General features: G+C 30.1%; 1 protein-coding gene across 1 annotated transcript in view; it reads left to right on the forward strand.

The window, feature by feature from the left end:
* Positions 1 to 1,507: 1,507 nt before the first annotated feature.
* Positions 1,508 to 15,481, forward strand: part of LOC129946244 (uncharacterized) — a 72,062-nt gene continuing 58,088 nt past the window's right edge. The window contains exon 1 of the mRNA XM_056056367.1: positions 1,508 to 2,425. The gene's annotated coding sequence lies outside the window, so the exon portion shown is untranslated. The remainder of the gene's footprint in view (positions 2,426 to 15,481) is intronic.

The following is a 15,481-nucleotide window of genomic DNA, read 5'->3' on the forward strand; positions in this document are numbered from 1 at the left end:
TTTCTTTAACTGGATTTGTTTGACACGAGAAATTAGCAGATATAACACTATGGTCCGATGTGCCTAGAGGCGTCAATACACTGATTGTGTACTTATCAGGATCAGAAGTGAGAAACAAGTCAAGGGTATTTTCTGCTCGGCCGTTAACGTCTGATATTCGAGTAGGCTCATTGACAAGCTGAGTAAGATGGTTAAACTCAGCAAAAATCTCAGCACACATTCCTTCGGGCGTTGTCTGGCCCGAATGGCGAAGCCACGAAGAATTGTGAACATTGAAATCGCCCGTAATAACGATTTCAGTGTGAGGATACAGGGAGACAATTCTTTGTATGGAGTCAGACAGAGCATCAAATTCCTGAGAAGTTGAAACTCTGTCCAGGTTTGGGCTCCGATAAAGAAAACAAAAGTGAATGATGTGCTTATTCACGGAAAGTTTTAACCACATGAAATTAAAAAGGGAGTTGGTACAATGACCGTATTGTGGTAAAAGTTGATATGCAACATCATTTCTAATATATATGGCGAGACCATGGTGTGAGAAGAATAATGGCACTAAGCGATACCCATGAATACAAAATTCAGCAGGATCGGAATCTTCACCTACTTGGGTTTCACTCAATGCCAAAACAGCTGGTCTGTTAGTATTAATGTGGATATTGATATTCGATACAATTTTCTTATAAGCAAGTAAAAGGACTCATTTTATTTTGTACAATAGGTTACTTTCAATGTACAGAGACATTTGTATGAACAAATTATGTATACAAATTATTCTTAAATTGGTTTAAAGTATAAAAAAACGGAAAATAGCTTATAGTTTGTTTGTTTTATTTTTGTTTCTGTAGGTACAAGAACTTAGCATATCTTATTCCAACCTTTTTACTATTGTTTAAATCACTATGAAACGACGTCTTTTAATACAATGAAATTGGTAAAGTACTCAAAACATATAATATTACAGAAAGTATTAATAAAAAGATATTTAAAAAATGCCTATATTTTATTTTAGGCTATTTAAAAAAATATATATAAACATGTGGCAATACTTATGAATGAAATTCTACAATAAATCATTTAAAACTGCCAACATAAATGTTGTTAAATTTTATTACACCTGAATTCTCAAAAGATCATTAAATTGTGTCTATTTTTTTTTTACTTTTATCCCAAAAAAAACATATTTAAGCTGTAGGTCTATATCAACCATAGAAAAGAACTCATGTGGCTAATTAGTTTAATATAAATCTTTATTTTTTATTTCTGTTTTATAAAAAAAATATCATAATAAATGTCATTTTTCTTCAAACAACAAATTTATTTATTTTTAATATTTTATCACTTGAAAAGCTTTCAATAAATTCACCATAAACATTTTTCATTTCACCACGACACAACATTTACAAAAAGAAAAGAGCTTTCATCACGTGTTCTTCATTTCAATTCAGTTTATTGAAAGCATCAACAAAATTTCATAAAGTCAGTATAAGAACAATCAACCAACCCCATATTCGTATTATGAATGTCGTAAATGTTTGGGGTTGGAAAAACCTTCAAGTTCAAAATGTATCTAAACATTCGCAATATACTCTATACTGGTATTTATCCAAATTAACAACAACAACAACGAAATTCACCCGCGCACAAGTCCTCTGATAACGGAATACCACAACAAAATCATTCGTTGACCGGAAAAGTAGTCTTTCGCTGGCGATACTTAGCGCTAAACGTACGGTGTACCTATAAATCATTTTACGCGCCGCAAAATTTAAATAATAACAAAATATATTAAAAAATAAAAAGATATTTAATATCAACTTGTTTCTTTTTTGGATTATCTCATTTTTTCTGCACACCAAAAATTTATTTATTTTTAAAGAAATATTAAAACCCTCAATATGCGTGGCCTAAAGTTTGTGCGCGTCAGAAAGGGTTATTCCCGCTTTCGACCCGGAAAGAACGGAAACAGGATCTAAAATTACAACATCCTCTTCCGTTTTCGAAGTCATCTGAAATAAATTTGAGTGAAAACATATTGTAAAAGAAAAAAAGAATTGTGTGGAAATTTTTCTATGCGTGGCGAAAAAAATAAAATACTGTGAATCAAAAATATTGTGCAAATAATAATTCATGTTTGTTTTGTGCCGTGTATTTGAGACACAAATATTTGAAGACGATGCGAATTGAAGTCATCGTGCAAAAATAAATAGAAAAATAAAATAAAAATAAAAAAACCAAAACAAAACTTAAACCTGGATTAATTAATTAAATTAAAAATTTCCTGTTTATTCGAAGCAAGTTTGAAAACTTTTGTGCGCGCTGCACACCACTCATCATCAACGCATATCTCTCTGTCCCAATTGATGATTAAAGAAAATTTTAAGATATTTATCTAATTTGAACTGGACAAGCGTCTTATAAGAAGAAAGTAAGTGAAGCTATATTTATCTCAAGCTTTATAGGAATTTTTATCATTTCAAAAAACAAATCGAGACAAACAACGAAATAAAATGAGTATTTTTTGTTTTGTCTCGATACATAAATTAATTTAAAATTAGAAAGAAATAAACTTTTTCAATTAATTTATTTGTCCTAAATATAACCCTCAAAACTTATTTTAATTATACACGGAAGTTGTAGGTGATGGCTTATCATTATAGGGGAATCCATATAAAATTAATGAAAACGAAATTAAAAGAGGTATAAGTACCTGTAGGTACTCTCAAATAAAGTGCTGGATGTCAACGACAAAATTCCATTACTGGGAATGACACCTGTTGAATTAAAAATGTTTATTCTATGAATTTTGTTTTCTTTATTTTTGCTACTTGTTTGGTAAGTTGCTTTTTTTTGGATTTAAACATTCCTGTTGGGCATAATAAACAAAATTTTTGCTTTGAATTTAAAATAATTTTGAATTTTTGAAATATGAGCATCACAAAAGAGCATGATTATTCTAATAGCGGTCATCGTTTAACACCAGCTGACAAATTAATCATGTAAATATAAATTATTATTAACGGTCGATGGCAGACCAGGTTAGAGGTGTATACCTATGTCGTCACTTTCCGGTTCTTCTTGTTGAAGTTATAGAGCCGGTAAATAAGCATTTAGTTATAGGTTAAAATGTTAACTCGCATTTTTTTGTATACTTAAGCATTACAAACAAAACTCTCATGTATTGAAAGCTACTGTATAATTTATAGACTGAAGTGTTGAGTATTTTTATACGAATTTTTATTATTCTCTTAGAATCGAAGAAATATTGATTCTTCTTGAAATTTATTTACTGATCTATTTATTACTCCCTCTAGACACTAAGGTCGATTTTGGAACTTGTCATTATAATATTTGCACTTCCCAAAAGAAGTGATTGTAATTTGTTCGATTTGTGGAATTGATATTTGGAATTATGTAAAATCCTAATCCATAGTTTTTAGATAGATTTGACTGTTCAATACGTCTGCTTGGAATACCTTTTTTCACATACCATTTTTCAAGAATGAGTGGAAATATTGACTTCGAACAAAATCTGTTCTACAGACAGTTACATCAAAATGAACAGAGGGAAGATAAGTGTATCTTATTATATGTATAAATTTTAAAATATCGACATTTTTGGTTATTCTCGAATGTGTTGGGAACAAAACAATATTCTTGTTGATTACAGAATTCTAAAAATTTTACGCATAGTGAGTTAAATCGATCCACTGACCTTTTGCTTTCGTTGTGAAACTTAATTTCAAAATTCGGCGGATGAACTACATTGTCGATTCCAAAAACTAATTTATCATTACTTATTAAAGGTACGACATCTTAGCAACTAAGATGCTCTGTAAGTACCTACATGTTTCTGTGTTTTGTTGATTTCTAGGGACTTTTCTTGAAGTTCATCTTAATGAGCACAATTGAAGATGAATTTCAAGGGTTCGAAAGTAGGGAAACCTAATAAAATGTATATCTATACGTTTTGATGGATGTAGCACCAATTTGATTGAATTTGGAATAACGTTTGAGTTTTCTGCAGTTCTACCTTCGAAACGAATAAGTGCCAATAGTAAATTATATTGAAATATTTTAAATCAGTCAACAATTCCTAGAAACCGGTTATTAAAATTTGAGTCACTAATGACAATAATTAACTTTTTAAATTCACAAATTGGAACCTGTATATTATGTGTTTTAAGTAATGTTTTCATTTTTATTTTTGAGTAAAGGATTTGAATTCAAATTATCACAGCATTAATTGAATAGTTCGAAAAAGGTATCATGTATCTCTGAACGATTTAGGATTAAAAAGATTTAATTTACATTCGTTTTAGATTTTCTTGACTTTTCCGGCGTTAGTTCTTTTCGCCCAAACTCTAAAATTTCGTTAAGACCAAAATTGGTCACAAGACCAACAAAGTTGAAAAAAATCGCCAGAGAAACCCAAAGTGAATGTTGTAAAGCCCAAATATGTGTTTGATAAAAGTCCGGCTAAATTATTTGTATGTTATTTTTCTTAAAAGAATTTTTAATTTGGGGTTTGTGACATTTATTTTCAGCATTACTCATATCGTATCACTCAACGCAATATAACCAAATCATAAAATGACATAAGGTCCAAAAAGGAAACGTCGTGAAAAATATTCCTAAGAAAACGTCACAAAGACCAAAAAAATCACCCAAAGCAACTTACAATGTAGCAAAGTCCAAATTTAGAAGTGCCATAAAGCCCAACAGATTTTGAGTAGCTCAACGCAATATATCCAAATCATAAAATGACATAAGGTCCAAAAAGGAAACGTCGTGAAAAATATTCCTAAGAAAACGTCACAAAGACCAAAAAAATCACCCAAAGCAACTTACAATGTAGCAAAGCCCAAATTTAGAAGTGCCATAAAGCCCAACAGATTTTGAGTGGCTGTGGTATGTATGGGGCAGCATATTTTTTGTCAGATTGCTCCATCTTTTGGGCGATTGCTTTAACATTGCTTTAAAATAATTTAAAACTACGAAGAATTAAGTTTTAGATATCTAAAAAAAATCGAAATTGCATTTGGATTTAAAAATCTCAGAGAAAAATAAATTTATTAACTTCAAACATATTTTGTTTTATAAAAAATATTGCTTTAATAGTTTTTTTAATACCCTTCTTTACTCTCAAGATCTTTAAGTCGAAAGAAAAATTCAAGTTATTTGAAAATCATTTTTTTTCCGAGATAATATTTTAGTTAAAACCCAATTTTTACTAATGTTTATTGTTCAGCAGTAGTTCTTATGGTCTTTTATTTCTTTTATAAATACCAAATTCAATTGTATTTTTATAAAAAAATAACCTAATTTAAGAACAAAATTTTCCGTAAATTTATAATAAATTTAAAGTAAATACCATTATGTAATATTGAGACATAGTAAACAGTGATTTTTTAAGAGCTTGAGAACTTTAAAAAAAAAAAACGCATAAAATTTGCAAAATTTCATCGATTCTTTATTTGAAACGTTAGATTGGTCCATGACATTTACTTTTTTAAGATAATTTCATTTGAATGTTGACCGCGGCTGCGTCTTAGGTGGTCCATTCGGAAAGTCCAATTTTGGGTAACTTTTTCGAGCATTTCGGCCGGAATAGCCCGAATTTCTTCGGAAATGTTGTCTTTCAAAGCTGGAATAGTTGCTGGCTTATTTGTGTAGACTTTAGACTTGACGTAGCCCCACAAAAAATAATCTAAAGGCGTCAAATCGCATGATCTTGGTGGCCAACTTACCGGTCCATTCCTTGAGATGAATTGTTCTCCGAAGTTTTCCCTCAAAATGGCCATAGAATCGCGAGCTGTGTGGCATGTAGCGCCATCTTGTTGAAACCACATGTCAACCAAGTTCAGTTCTTCCATTTTTGGCAACAAAAAGTTTGTTAGCATTGAACGATAGCGATCGCCATTCACCGTAACGTTGCGTCCAACAGCATCTTTGAAAAAATACGGTCCAATGAATCCACCAGCGTACAAACCACACCAAACAGTGCATTTTTCGGGATGCATGGGCAGTTCTTGAACGGCTTCTGGTTGCTCTTCACTCCAAATGCGGCAATTTCGCTTATTTACGTAGCCATTCAACCAGAAATGAGCCTCATCGCTGAACAAAATTTGTCGATAAAAAAGCGGATTTTCTGCCAACTTTTCTAGGGCCCATTCACTGAAAATTCGACGTTGTGGCAGATCGTTCGGCTTCAGTTCTTGCACGAGCTGTATTTTATACGGTTTTACACCAAGATCTTTGCGTAAAATCTTCCATGTGGTCGAATAACACAAACCCAATTGCTGCGAACGGCGACGAATCGACATTTCACGGTCTTCAGCAACACTCTCAGAAACAGACGCAATATTCTCTTCTGTACGCACTGTACGCATTAGTGTGGTTGGTTTAATGTCCAATAAAGTAAACTGAGTGCGAAACTTGGTCACAATCGCATTAATTGTTTGCTCACTTGGTCGATTATGTAGACCATAAATCGGACGTAAAGCTCGAACACACATTTCGAACCGAACACTGATTTTGGTAATAAAATTCAATGATTCATGATGAAATGTCAAAGCATACTGAGCATCTTTCTCTTTGACACCATGTCTGAAATCCCGCGTGATCTGTCAAATACTAATGCATGAAAATCCTAACCTCAAAAAAATCACCCTTTACTATCAAAAACACCAGTTTTTAGCATTTGTTGGTGTGGGATTTTATTCTTGTAAAGAAGACTGTAGATAAAATTTTTCTAATGTAAACAATAACGTTTTTTGATTGAAGCCAATATCTTTATTTGTTGCCAAGATATTCAAATCTGAAATTATTTCCTACGAGCTTTTAGCACTCATTTTTTGTATTTAGAACAAAAAACTTTTAACTCGATTTTTCAAAAAAAAAAAAATACCAGATGTGAAGAATTATATTTTCACACTGAAGCCCTTTCTACAAGTCTTGAGATATTGTCGATGGGCCATACAAAACACAGACGACGTCAAGAAATGTGGAAATTACACAAAATGGATTGATTACATCAACTTCCCATGGTAGGTAAAAAATACTTCTTCTTTGGTTAACGTCTCTCATTTCTTGAAGACATTTCCAATTAGAAAACAAACAAAAATTCTTACTTTTATTTTAACTTTCGTATTAATTTATGATTTATATTGGAGCATTTTTCAAAAAAAAAAATATAAACTTGTAAAGAAAGTATGTTGCTTAAATATTTTGTTAGAAGATTTTAAAAAGTTATTTTTGTATGCTTAGCATTTTAGAAATTTCCTAAACGTTGAGATATTAACTAGCTTTTGAAAAATATAAAAAAGTAAGGTTAAGTACTTTTTTCGATAATCACAGTTTGTTTAAACCTTAAACAAAACAAAGAAATCATGAATTTAGTGAATGACCCTATATGTATTAAATGTCTTAAGCCCAAAAGTCATATGGATCTAAGAAATTACTAAAAGTTGTATTAGCGATTTCAACTCATGTTAAATGTTCGTATAATTATTTTCTAAGTCCGTTTAAAACAAGCAAAATCATCTTTTAAACTTAGTAACTTACTTTTCATTTTACTTAATCGTTCAAAACTTTACACCTTTAAGTTAACCTGGAGTAATAAATAGATGTAATTCACTCCACCCAAACTGGTTCTTGCCATCCTTAACACTTGTAATTACTTACGGGTACATAAGTAAATCAGTTAAAAAGTGCATTTCGAGCTAAAAGTAACTATTTCTGCTCAATAACACAGAAAATTGTTAACAATTTTAACAAACAATTTAACAGAGATGACGCCAGAAAATGTTAATAGGAGAGTTAAAGTTTGAATTGACATAAACAAATATCATTTTTGTGTGGGTATCGATTTCACACTTTTTTTTAAATAATTTTTTAATAACCGGATTGCAAAAAGAATGTGAGTTAATAAATCAAAAAATTGTACTATTAGATATGCTAAATGGAGATGAAAAAAAGAGTGTAAACAAAATTTAAAAATAAAAATAAAAACAAGGTAGGTACTTATAATACTCACTTAGACATCCATTGATTATCTCAACTTGTTAGTATTTAATTGGCAAATAGAGAATTAGTCATTCGTTTTTTAGATATTTTCCAGTCAATTTGAAATTTAATTTTTTAAATGTTTTTAAAAACAAAACACTACCTCAACATTATAACACAATATTTGAGAGGGAATTTTAAAAAGCTTGAGCTTGAGAAATGCAGTTGATAATTTTAGTAAATATAAAATAATGTATGTAAACAAAATATGAATGATATGAATAATCGCAAAAAAAAGCTAGACAGGTGTTCTTAAAAAATGCGAATGTTTAGAAATAATATTCAAGTCAAGCAGACATTATTAATTAAACATTGCAAAAAGCTTTCTTTAATGTTAAATATAAAATACCAACTCTCGTGTTCTTAATTTGTTAGAATTTTTACTTCAAACTGGTTCTAATTTGTAAACCGTGCAAAATAAGTTGCGAATGGTTCCAAGGCGTCTACAAGGAGAATTAAACCTGAGATGAAGCTTGTATGCAAGTTTTACTGAAGTTTAAAGAGTGTTTTTTTAGACGTGTAGTTTTCAAGAAATAATGTTTTATGAAGATATGAGTCTCCAATTATGTTTTTAAAAAATGCTTTCCAGCTGTGAACACCGCCACTCGAGCGAAAAATTTTTCTCGCTTGCAAACGGTGTTCAGGGGTTAGTCTATTCAATTTGAAAATACAAATAAAAATAAGCATAAATCAAGTGACAGCTGTGAAATAGTGCAACTATCTAAAAAGTATTGTACTTGATGAACTAAACCCAATCTTTTTATTGATTTACAAAACACTTACATATATGTATATATTTTTTTAAATCAATATATTACGTCGATAAAGGTCAACTTTTTCAATTCGACAAACCTCATTACAATAACTTCAATTCGTTGAAAGTTAAAAAAATGTTAAGTGTGTGTTAATTATTGTTTTTATATATTACTTACTTAATTTACATCTATTTTGTTTTATTGATTTTGATTACTTTTCACACTGATTAAAAATAAATTCATGATTGATTAAGGTTTATTTATAGAAGTACTAATTTTTAAAATAAGCAAATTCCTGTAAGACAATGAATATATTAAAAAAAAACTGTAAATATAATTAAAAAAAAACTTTGCTTTCAATGTTAAATTTAAATTGAAGATTTTGTTACCGAAGTTTTCCCTGTCTGATATTTATAAGTTAAACAATTAAAATATTAATTCTTATACAAAAAACAACACTGTACAAATTGATTGCAAGTTATTGTTCATATTATTCGTCGATATACAATTGATCAATCAGTATTTAAAAAAACATTGTTATGCATTATTAACTTTATATTTTGAGTTCAAAAATTCTTTACAGATGTTTATTAAATTTAAAGGATTTTAATTACGCTTTAATTTTAACCAGAAACAATTAATTGTCATGATAATTGATAAATTGATGTAAGATATTATGAATCCCATACATTTATTTAAGCTGCAAATACCAAATAAAATCCATTTCAAGTTAAAGGCACACAAATGTTATTAACATCAAATTTAAAATTATTGTAACCTTTACGATTTGTTAAATTAAAATTTTTGACATTTCTTGACGACACCAGAATGTTAATCCATTGTTTTCAGATGATAGAGTGAACATTTTTTTGACGTTCGGAATACCTACCTTTTTCGTCAGCCATTTATCATAAACGGCTTACAAAAATTCCATCAAAAGGAGAACAAAATCGGTAATTATAAATGTTTTGACTTTAATCAAATTGTATCCTAAGTTCATATGAACTTAAATAAAATTCTAATCTCGAATATTTTCCAAAAATTGTGATATATCAAACTTTCAGACAAATTTTATACAAACAAAAATGGCGTCTTAACACATGAATCAATTTTGAGAAAATGTTTGTTATAAACAGCTTTCTATTAATAGAAACCTTCAATAAAATAATACAAAACTGGTTTAAGGTCTCAAACATTTTGAAAGAAAACAGAAGATAAATTTAAACTGAAAATCTGAACCGAGATGCATTTGGATCTAGAGGCATAGAACTTTAAAATGGAATTACTAATAACGATGATTTTTTTTTAATTGAAATGAAAATAACTTTATTCAGAAGATAATGTTCTATAATTTAACGATGTGTAGCAAATGACCGCCATGGCTGGTTTGGACGTAGTCAAATCTGGATGTAAGACTTTCGAAGACTTTCCCCAACGTTTCGGTATGATCAATATTCTTGGCTCTATAGCGGTTACCAATGACGGTAACGTTTTGGCCAGCATTGTTTTTAAAAAAGTACAGACTAATTATTCGACCAAGTCATTAGAAAGCACACCAAACAGTCAGTTTAGTGTATGTAACGATGTCTCAATATTAATTTTAAGACTATTATCACTCCAAATATTGCAGTTTTGTTTATTGACGTAACAATTTAACAAAATGCGATTTTCAGGTGTCAGTCTATTCATGTCAAACCAAACTCAAAATAAATCACTTGACAACTAGCAAAATGGAAGCCTTTTTAAAAAAGTAGAGAGTTCTATAGCTCTTAAAAACATCCACTATAAATATGAAAATCACTGACAGATGTCATTTTCTACACATTTTAACTAATTCTTCCAAATTTTGCACATTGCCTTCACATAATACTTAGTCTGATGTGGAAGGACTTTATAAAAAAATATAAACTTGGTTGTCATTTTTCACGAGGGTGAGACATTAGAAATGTTTCCTTGGTTACTGCTGCTGGCTTATTTTTTACGTCAGAATTATTATTATTTTTCTTTTATGTGCTTATGTGCGGACATTTGAAATGACAAAATATGCCATTGACATTACTTTCTAGAACAAAGTCATCATTGTTGGATTTTATTATACCTTTATTTATACACTACGCATTCTTATGGATAATGGTCTTCCACGAACTGTTTTATATTTTCTAGTCTTTGATTGAATTCTTTCAATTTAATAACGTGACTTAGCGTTCTTTGTTGCGCTGCTGTGGCTATAGTTTTATTTCCCACACAAACAATACGTATACAACAATAATAAAAAGAAAAGCGGAAGCTTCTTTAATGCTTTTGGATTACCAATTTATACTATGAGGAAATACAGATTTTATTATTAGTGAGGGAATGTAAAGAATGAATAAAATTTGTTATTTGATTCATGAATATCTATGTTTATGGTTTAGTTGATGAGATTAGAGTCTCAATAAATAAAAATGCAAATCATAGGCTTAGAATTTAAAACAGCTAAAACATACTGTTTAAGCACTTTTAACAACAAAAAAAAACTTTTATTTTAATTTTAAAGATTTATTTCTGTATTCACAAGGATATGCTTTTTTCCCCGATCGACTTATATCGAAATCGGTTTGAATATACTTCAAGATGAGCAATATGCGATTCTTTCTTCGATATTTTGTGCGCAAAGATAGATACTTTATAATTCGTGGTCTCTACCAACCTTAAAAAATCCCAAAAATATGAAGTTTTATTTTGAAAAGCTCACTATTTGAGCAATTTACCCTTTCACCTGTCAACTTATAACTATCTACTTAATTATTTAAAATGAAACCATAAACGCTTCGCCAAAGCGTTGAACTTTTTAAAAAGTCACCACAAAAATGTTAAACATTTACAGTCAAAGTCACATTGTGCCGTCGTAAAGCACTTTATTGTCAGGCAATTTTAAAAATGAGCTGTGCGACAATTAAGTGATTTAGCTATCTCTTTAATCTTTAGAAGAATCTTTTCAAAAATTATATTTTTACATACAGACTTAGGTTTTAAGGCTTTTAGAGGTTAATTGACACAAGAATTAAAGCTGGTGGATCACTAGTAACTTCATTCAATGGCTGATTGGGTCTTTGATATATGTCAAAACGATCCGATTTTTTTTTTTTATTGAAGAAAACATTTTTTATGATGAAGACCATTTTTACATTGAAAAGTTTCTTCATCTCAATCAACCTCTGTTTAATGTGTTTTTTTTTGGCAGTGTGATTGGACCCTACTTATTCAAAAATTTGGCTAATGCAACTAATAATTTCTTTTTAAAAAAAATACGAGTTTTGTATTAATACTTTTAATGTTTAACTCCAATTTTTTGTATAGTTTTCTAGTAGAATTGAAAGAGAAATGCCACATTTTGAAAATAAAAACTATTTTTTGTTATTCTGTTAAATAACTCCAGAAAAGTTCAATAAGATCGAGTAGAAAACATGAACTTTTTTTGATGGTTTACATAAAACTTTACCTTTGGAATCATAATGCTCTTAATTTCGTTTGTAATAATTTTAATAACCTTAAAAATAATTCCTATTACTTTTTTTTGCAACATGTGCTTTATTCCATTTAAATATCAAAAGCTCATCAAACCGCTTAAAAGTTCTTAATATTAAACACTCTACATCGTGGTACCTTAGCTCCTCCGAAAGCCATAGTGTATGGATCTTCTATTAATATACTATGCCGTGTTCATAAACTTGGTTTATTTCCACACCTTCAAGGTGTCATATGGGTATGTACCCGTTAAAAGCCCCTTTTTCAAGGTTAAAACACATTTCAAATATTTCTTTATTGTGACCTTCAGTGAACCAAAATAATTCTTTAGGTTCTCTTCCATCGGAATATTGTAACTGACCATCACTTGTGCCGATAATGAAATTATACAAGTCGATTGGATTCCATACAACCTTTCCGATCTCTCCATGAATTAACCATTTTAGTGAACCTTCTTCAGACCATTCAGTAGTGTGACCGTTCATGCCATTAAACTCAAAAGACTGGACCTTTTCCTTTATTTATAGTTTTGCATGGCTTACATTCGAGTAGGTCCCAAAAGATAAGAGACTGATCTACTGAACAACTTCCTTTTAACCACTTTTCATGACAAATAATTGGATCCTAATTTAAAAGTGGGTTCAATAAGATCTAAGATATCTAGACCCCAAATAGTGATAATATGATTCATAAATCCAACAGCACATAAATTCCCAGCTGTTTCACTTCCAGTAGTATAAAGCCGTGATGGGAATACACCGATTCATCTTCCTTATTAAAAATCAACACTTCTAACGTTGCTGCATCATAGGCAACATGGCGCAGAAGATTACGGCCTGAATTGATGACTTTATCTTCAGCTTCCAAGTCTTCTTTGTACTCAATATCATGATCAAGATCAATCTCAGTTTTTGCAATCTTAGCGACTTAAACATAACCTTCGTTGCCGTAGGCACCAGAAGTTGGAGCGGAGCCTTCAGATGCAAAAGCTAGGTCATCGTCGCCTCACGCATCGCATTTATCAGCATCAGCAATCGCGAATAGCCTTTACTGAGTCTATGTAACTCCTTGGCAATACCACGTTTAAAAAAGAAAATCACTGGAAAGAAATTAACTAAAGATTCAGTTTCAGCCATAAACATATCTAAAAAAAAAAATGAATATAGTATCGGACAAATTATCACTTATCTTTGATAAATACTAGGCATTTTTTCAATAATGAGAGATTTACAACTTAGCCATACCTTATACAGGGCTTATTCTACCAAAGCTAAGCTTTGTTTCATTTTTTCAAAGTAAGGAAATTGTCTTATCTTAAATATACAAAATAAACACTCTTGTGTACATTTTTTCCATCCCCAATTGAAATTCCAATAAATCATTTCCGCATTTTAGGTTGTCTGTCTTTACCAGCTGACAAGTTTGACTAAGATCTTATTCTCTCAAGGGAATAGGCATTCTGTGTGTAGCATAAGTTAAGACAAAATTCAAATTAAAATTCCTTGCAACTGCGACATCTGACGATGAAAACTTACAAAACACCACAAAACAAACTCGAATTGAAATTGTAAAACTTTTATTGACATTTGAAATATGAAAGTTCTTATTAATAAAGAAGAAAATACACGAATGAAAAGTTTGAAAAATGTATAAGATTTCCGTGTACAAATTTATTCAAGTATTTCCACTCATATTGCTTTATTTTTCTTGTCTGTCTTTCAAAACACGTACATAAAAACGCATGAATTCACCTTAATGCTTATCCATAAGCAAAGGTTATAATGATAGACATATTTATTTGTTATTTTATTATAATACAAATAAGTCTTAATTGAAAACCTCTCATTTTAAAATATGAACACCTCTTTTAAGACACTCATACTCATAAATCATTTAAGATAATTTCGTTCAACAAAATGAACCAATTTATAAATAAATAAATTGCACAAAATCATTCACAAAATAACACATATTATACTCGTACTACACCACAAAGTGAATTTTCTCCACAAACATACATATATATTTTCATTACTAAGATGTCTCACCGTCTTCATCTTCATCTCTGTTGCGTTTTAGTTTTCGTGGCTGCAAATTATGTGCACAATTTTCAATTCTAAACAACCCCCATCCATCATCAATTCATATAGCCTCATCCCCATCCCCATTACACTCCCATATATGTTAGTACTCGTACATATCTTTTGAAAAATCTTTTAAAAAAAGAAAATGATGATTTTCGAATTCACTGCAAACAGAATAGAACTAGTTAAGGAAAACGTGCACAGCAAACTAAATAGAACTTAATAATTTTTCTAAAACGTTCAAGAAGGAGAAAAGGCGAATAATATAGTAAATTCTAACTAAACTAAAAAAGTAACTTTTTTTTTAAATTATTATCATTGTTGTTCCTCCTATGGCGAGGAACGAGCTTTTCGAGACTTTAAAAAATTGATGAAACAAAATATAATTTCTAACTCGTGCCTGGCTCTAAATAAATTTAATTTAATTGGCCGCAGCAGATTTGTTTATTTATTCAATTTGAGGCTTGATAAAAACACATTATCATCTTTCGGGATAGTCGTGTATTTGAATACAAATTGTGCGAAAAAAGAGCTCTGCATTAAAAGAATCTTTTCTATCTTTGTATTTTAGTTTAAAGTCGTTTAAAAGCTTAAACGCTAAAGTAACTATAAACAAGTAAAATATTGAAACAAACATTAAACTTGGAGTCATAGTAATTAAAAGAGAAAATACATTTTATTCTGTGTGGCACAAGAATGTTTGTTATTTCATTTCAACAATAAAAAAGGAAACACAAAGAAAACAAAAAGTTACTTCAAATATTTATAGTGTGTTGTTTAAGCTGCATCATTTAAGCTATCCGGGATCTATAAATAAGTTCTAGATGGGTTTTCGCATTTTGACAGCGTTGATAGCCGCCATGTTGTTTAAGCTCTCAAATTGGTTGTCATTTATTCAGTCTGTTAAAGCGTTGAATATTAAATGCAAATGATTATATTGTTTTTATCAAAATGGACTTTAATTTGGGTAAAGTTCCACATGCTTTGATAATTTTTATTTGTCAAATGAACAAGTTCTTTGTATATCATCAATAAGTCTGAGGTACAGTGTGAATATTGGAAAAAAAGGAG

The sequence above is a fragment of the Eupeodes corollae genome, chromosome 2 (assembly GCF_945859685.1).
Source record: "Eupeodes corollae chromosome 2, idEupCoro1.1, whole genome shotgun sequence".
Taxonomy (NCBI): Eukaryota; Metazoa; Arthropoda; class Insecta; order Diptera; family Syrphidae; genus Eupeodes; species Eupeodes corollae.